Source organism: Nelumbo nucifera, chromosome 7 (assembly GCF_055504915.1).
Source record: "Nelumbo nucifera cultivar China Antique chromosome 7, China Antique-T2T, whole genome shotgun sequence".
Classification (NCBI taxonomy): domain Eukaryota; kingdom Viridiplantae; phylum Streptophyta; class Magnoliopsida; order Proteales; family Nelumbonaceae; genus Nelumbo; species Nelumbo nucifera.
The window spans coordinates 37,454,852-37,461,903 of NC_142655.1; positions in this window are offsets into that span (position 1 = coordinate 37,454,852).

Below are 7,052 nucleotides of genomic sequence, written 5' to 3' on the forward strand. Positions count from 1 at the left end.
AAACAGTTTTGGTCCAATTTGGTCCGAAACGGTCCAAAAACAATTTTTAATTCAAGAAACAATTCAATGAAATATCTAAAATTAAAATTCTAAGTTTTGACAATCAAAAACAGATCTAGATTGTTCATACAACCTGCAAAACAGAGGTTAGTAATTAGGGTTGCAGTTTTCCAAACTGCAAAACGCAGATAGCGAACTCTTCATCTGCGAATCTCCAGTGCCGTTGGCTTCTCAATCAAGAAAATAAAAAAACAAAAATTTGATTTCTATTAAATAATTACATTCTTGATTGAATCCTATACATTTAGTCTAGAAAAATAATAAAAAAAATTATTTTACAGACCATAATGAATAGAAACTGCAAATAATAGGTGCGCAGACATTGTGCACCAAAGTTGACCTTCGAACTCCATGTACGAACAATCCATTCAATCAGAAATAAAATAAGAACAATTCTAAATTAAATTTCAGATTTAAGGAAAATTAATTTCAGATCAATCGCCCTTACAAGAAACAATTTCTTGAAACAAAAACTACAAACTGTGCAATACCCAGATAGAACGGCTTCTACCGAATTACGCAGGTTCAGATCTGATCTCTTGGTTCAAGATTCGAACCTGTGGCTCTGATACCACTGAAAGAATGGTAGGATCCATCGTATGCATGCCAAAAAGGTTGCGGAATGGGTGGGCGAATTTCAAAAATTTTCTACCTTTCTTCCAACTGGGAATCGTATTCCCTGATTTTAGAATCAAAATTCAAGGTTCCTACTTGAACCAAATCAAACCAGATCTGAGCCAAAGATCAAAGGAAAGTTTATACCTGATACAGAGAATCAAAATCTCCCAATGTCGGTGTTCATGCCCAAAGAAAGATCCAAGATCTGCTCCCACTGAAGATGACACAGCGATGGTGGGGCAGAACCAACAGTGTACGTCTCACATACCGAACTCTTCACAAGAACTCGTTGGAGGCTTAGAGCACCGAACCAAATCAGCCTTTCAGCAAAGACTGATATCAAGAACAAATTTCTTGATTTTCCCTTCAATGGAGTTCGAACTATGCAGCAAGGTGACAGCGGCTGGAGGAGATCCCTAAGGCTAAAAGTTGTGTGAATGCAGTTTTCAGCTTAGGGAAGATGAGATCCTATCTTAGATTGAAGAGAGTGTTACTTCCAAAACCCTAGGTCGAATTCTTGTAATTCTTGATTAGGGTTTCCTCTTTTTCTTAGTGATTAAGAAATCTCCTAATCCTATTAGGAGTTATCCCAATCCAAATCTGTATTTGGATAGGGGATAATCTTAATCTTATCTGCAAATTAGATCAGCCCATTCCTGATCTCATCAGGAAATTAATCCTATCTACAGATTCACCCCCTTAAGTGGGTGATTGTTAGACAGTTTTGTATGCCCTTAGCTTCAATCCGATTTGATGTACTTTTGACATTTAGTGTAAATAAATAAAGTGAATGTTTGATTCATGTTGTTTGGTATAATTCTGTGTAAGACCCTAAAACTGGACACTTATAGAGACTTATGTTAGTTTTAAATGTTCACAGCCATTGGATAAGTCTAGGGAGATTTATCTTGCCAAGGTTGATACTAGTGTGCCACCAAGTGTTGGGATGGCTTGTCTCGGCCACCAAGGAAAGACCCAAGGCACATGCAGTGTGGGATTACTTGAATCCCTGAATCGGACCAGATTTCCAGTATTGCCCTGGACCTTGGAGACAGATGGGCAAAACTGGAAAGTTACACCTGACCCCTAAACTCGATTATGACATTTCACTAGCTGTCGGATCGGGCTATCTTTGATATGTCAATTAGTGAGATCCTTAGCAGGGGTCAAAACCTGGGCATGTTGGGGCAATCTAAGAATTCATCTGAGTGAGTGAACATTGTGACAGGATCAGCCCCTTTGTCAAACAATGGTGAAAATCGAAAAAGCACTCTCTCTGATGGAAACCAAACTGCCGGTAGTTGATTTCAATCGTTGGAATTTTGTTTTGAAAAATGAATATATATATATATATATGTATATGTACAGTTTTGAAACGTTTGCAAATGGTTTTAATTCCCGGGATCCATGTGAGTAGAGAGTGTGGCACTGTTCCTTGCAGCCGAGGGAGAGGTCCTCTCTTGTCGGGCAGTGCTTGATCATTAAGGGCTGAGAGGTTAAGTGTAAGACCATTTAGGATAATACCTGATGGGCTAATCTTGCACCTGCCCACAGTTCCTGGGTTTTTATAAGATGGCTTGGCCCAGGGACCACTTAATGTAAGTGTTAGGCCCATAGGGTTCATGTGATGGGCTCATGGGTTTAGTGAGTTTTTCAGTGAATTCGGCTGGGCCTTGTAATAAAGGCTGAGCCGAACCCATGTAGCTGGTGTGTAGATCAATGCTTGGGTCCCACGCCATACAAAGAAGCCCAACTGGGTAGCAAATTGGAAACTAGTTAAACACTGAACACTAAATGGGTCAAAAGCCCATTTTGAGCTGGGCTGATATGATCACCCATCTATGGGGTGAATCTAAGATTAATGTTAGTAAAAGGATTGGGCCTTTAACCTTATCCACTCCAGGAGACCAAATTCAAATTAGATTTGAATCTGGTAACCTCCTGATAAGATCAGGAGTAAGCTAACTTAATCTGTAGATAGGATTAAGATAATCCCCTATCCAAATACTGATTTGGATTAGGATAACTCCTAATTAGGAGGTTTCTTAATCAAGAAGAAAGGAGGAGAAACCCAAGAGAAATACATCAGATTTCGAACCAGGGGTTTTTTGGGCAAGAAAAAACTTCCTGCGAATTGTGATTAGATCTCATACAGACTCTAGAGAGAAGAAAAGCAGTTCAGCCATCTTCGTCCCAGGAGTTCTCCTCCAGCCACCGCCATTCCCTCTTGCAAGATTTGATCTTTGCAGCAATAGGAAGTCAAGAAATCAGTTCTTGATATCAGTCTTGCAAGAAAGACTGAAAAAGATTCGGTGTTCAGAGTTTCCAGAGGGTTCTTGCGAAGGATCCAGTGTGTAGGACGCACCCTACTGGTTCCGTTCCACCCACAGCTGTGTCATCTTCAGCAGGATCGGTTTTTGGTGTCTTCTTTGGGCGTGAACACCAACTTTGGGAGATACTGTTTCTCCGGATCTGGTATAATCCTCCCTTTTTCCTTTTGGTTCTGATCTGGTTCGATTATGGTTCAAGTAGAATCCTTGAATATTGCATTCTAATTTAGGGAATGTGATTCCCAGTTGGGAGAAGGTAGGAAAATTTTTGAAATTCGCCCACCCATTCCATAACCTTTATGGCATCCATTAGATGGATCCTACCATTCTTTCAGTGGTATCAGAGCCATAGGTTTGAATCTTGAACCAAAAGAAAATGAGATCTGAACTTGCGCAGATGGACAGAAGATGTTCTGCCAAGATTTGCGCAGATTGTTTTCTTTATTTCAAGAAACTGTTTTTTGTTGAGGGCGATTGATCTGAAATTAATTTCTGTTAAATCCTAAATTTATTTAGAATTGTTCTTTATTTATTTTTGGTTTAATGGGCAGTTCAAACCTGGAGATCGCAGTGCAGTTTTGGCGCAGATGGTCTGCGCACCCTTTTTCTTTATTCTATTTAATTTGGTTTGTAAATAATTTTTTTTCTAGACTGAATGTATAGGATTTGATCAAGAATGTAATAAATTAATAGAAATAGGATTTCTGTTTTTTATTTTTTCCAGATTGAAGAAGAATGAAGAAGGCGGCGCTGGAGATTTGCAGATGGAGAAATCGTTATCTGCGATTTGCAGTTTGTGAAACTGCAACCCTAGTGATTAACCTCTGTTTTGCAGGTGGTGCGAACAGTCCATAGTTGTTTTGTGATTGCCTAAAATCAAAATTATTAATTTCAGATCTTTCATGAATTAATTCTTGAATTGAAAATCAGTTTCGGACCAATTCGGACCAGATTGGACCAAAGCTGTTTGGACCAAATCTAGGGTTCGAAGGGGACTGTTTCTCAGTCCATTCTTCTCACACTTGATGTTCCAAATCTGATGTTCAATTACAGGGGTTAATTTGGCCCACCTGTAAAGCCCAATTTTAAAAGGTTAAAACTGCAAAAGCCCACTCTTGAGAGAAAAGCTGTATGGGCCGAACTGCTAACTGCAATTCATCCCATACACCTAGTAGACATTAATTGTTAATGTTATGGATTTCAAAATGGCTGTTTAATGGGCTTTACAGCAGTTAATTGATTGGATCAATTCCTCCTTTACATGTGATGATTGGATGTTTGATGTGCTACGACCATGGGCCATAAGCACTTGGCCCATGATGACTCGTTAGTGGCTCTTGCACACACCATGGCTGAATGCACATCATTGCCATGGTGTCCCTTAAGGTCATTGGATAACCCTTCCTTTCTTGGTGGGCCCCACAACCCTGAAAATAGATGCGTATGGAACCCCTAGCCGATTAAGGCCCACCAGAAATCTGACTTTATGAAAGTCAGTGGGAGCCACTTTGGTTTGACCTAAAATTAGAACTAGGGCGTAATTTTGTTCCCTCCAGCAAATATGAATGCATGTGATAAGGAGATCCATATGATGGACTCTCTAAAGGCCTTCCATCATTAGCACAATGATGGGTCCTTCAGTAATGAGGAAACGCACCATAAAATTGGGCTATCCATTTGCTGTTGGATCTGTTAGACTGTTTCATAAGATGATAGGGGCGTCATAGACCGATGTGGGAGGGGCGGGAAATCTCAGAGATGAACAAATGGGAATGGAACATAGATTAAAAGCCATATCTATGTAGGTAATAAGAATCAAACTAAGGTTGTGGACTAACATCTTTGTTGTTTTATCAGAAAATGGCAGACGGTCAATTCGCAAAGCTTCTAGACGATAACAAGCTTAAGGCCCCCAAACTATGCCGACTAGTACATAAATCTTATGTTGGTCCTAACTTCCAAAAAGTTGGATAAGGTGGTGAAAAATCCTGCCCCGGAGCGTCCGGGTGATAGGGCTTCTGAGGCCTGTAGGAGGGACTACCAAGATTGGGAGGATAAGAACTCCCTAGCCCGCTGCTTTGTCATTGCATCACTAGACAACTCAATACAGAGATAGTTCGGTCAGATTGAACTAGCCAAGGACATATTGAACAATCTAAGGACGTTATAAGAAGAGCAGAACTGTTCTACTTGACAGAAGGTCCTGAAATTGTTCATGACCGCGCAGATGACCAAAGGGCAGAAAGTTCATGATCATTGTCTTCGGATGATGGGCTACATTAATGAACTCGAAGCCCTTGGATCCGGGCTAGTTCTTGGCATGCAAGTGGATGCCATCCTGAATTCTTTGCCCTCTTCCTTCAATGCGTTCACAATGAACTACAACATGAATAAGCTGAATGTCAGCATCCAAGAACTCAGCAATATGTTGCAGAGGGCCGAGGATCTACTCAAGAAGGATGAGCCTGTGGTTATGCTTGCTAAAGCTAACAAATCGGGCAAGAAAAAGGGAAAGGCAAAGAAGCCCCAGAAGAAAGCTACCAAACCCAAGAAGCAGAAGAAGAACAAGGCATCTGATGTTTGTCACTTCTGCAAGTAGACTGGCACTAGAAGAGGAACAATCCTGCCTACTTGGAATTTAAGAAAGGTAACATCGAAACTTGTGTCAAAGAAACTAATATGTTAGTTACTTCTGTATCCTAGTGTGTTGACTCTGACGCTTCAACTCATGCGTGTAACTCTCTACAGGGGTTCAAAGTTAGCAAAAGATTGAGTGAAGGCGAAGTGACACTATTCTTGGGAACGACTACAAGTGTTGCAGCTGCGGCAATAGGAACCGTAGAATTAGTATTTAGAGGAGTGCTTGTACTTAAAGATTGTCTTTATGTACAAAACTTGAGAAGAAATTTAATTTTTGTTTCTAAATTGTGTGCTGATGGATATGCTGTTTATTTTAATAATATGATTATTGTTAAACGGAATAACAAATTCATCGCATGCGGGGAACTGGAGAATGGTCTCTATGTTCTTTATCCTTCTCTGGAAACTAACTTAACCGAAACTATGTCGATCGAAAATCCCAAGAAAAGGAATCGTGATACAGTAAATCCCACGTGCCTCTGGCATTACCGACATGGCCATATTGGAGTTGACCGAATCGCAAGGCTGGTAAAGGATGGTCCTTTAGATTTTCTAACCGTAGAAAATCTTCCCACTTGTGAGCCTTGCCTTCAAGGTAAGATGACTAAGCAGCCATTTGATAGTAAGTTTGAAAGATCCGCAGGCACACAAGATCAGCCCCTTTTTTGGAAAAAGGTAATGATCAGGAATGCACTCTCTCTGATGGAAACCAAGACTGCCGACAGCCGATTTCAATTGTTGAGATTTTGTTTTGCAAAATATATAAAATATATATATATATATATGTTATGGTTTCGAAATGATTTGCAAAAGGTTTTAATTCCCGGGATCCATGTAAGCAGAGAGTGCAACACTGCTCTTTGCAGTCGAGGGAGAGGTCCTCCCTTGTTGGGCAGTGTTTGATCAATATGGGCTAAGAGGTTAAGTGTAAGACCATTGAGGATAATACCTGATGGGCTAATCTTGCATCTGCCCACAGTCCCTGGGTGTTACAAGGTGGCTTGGCCTAAGGACCACTTAGGGTAAGTGTTGGGCCCATAGAGCCCATAAGATGGGTTTCAGGGGGTGCACTGTCCATAACAGTGTATTCGGCCAGGCCTTGTAATAAAGGCTAGGCTGAACCTATGTGGCTGATGTGTAGATCAATGTTTGGGTCCCACGCCATACAAGGAAGCCCAACTGGGCAGTAGTTTGGAAGGCTAAGTGAGTATATAACCTTAAATGGGCCTTAAGCCCATTTCGAACTGGGCTGATTTGATCAGTCAATTAAAGGGGGCGAATTCTGAGACGGATCAGCTGATAGGATTGGGCATAGACCCTATCCACTTAGAGAGTCCAAGATCTAAATAAAATTTAGATCTGGAAGCCTTCTAATTAGATTAGGAGATGGCTGATCTGATCTAC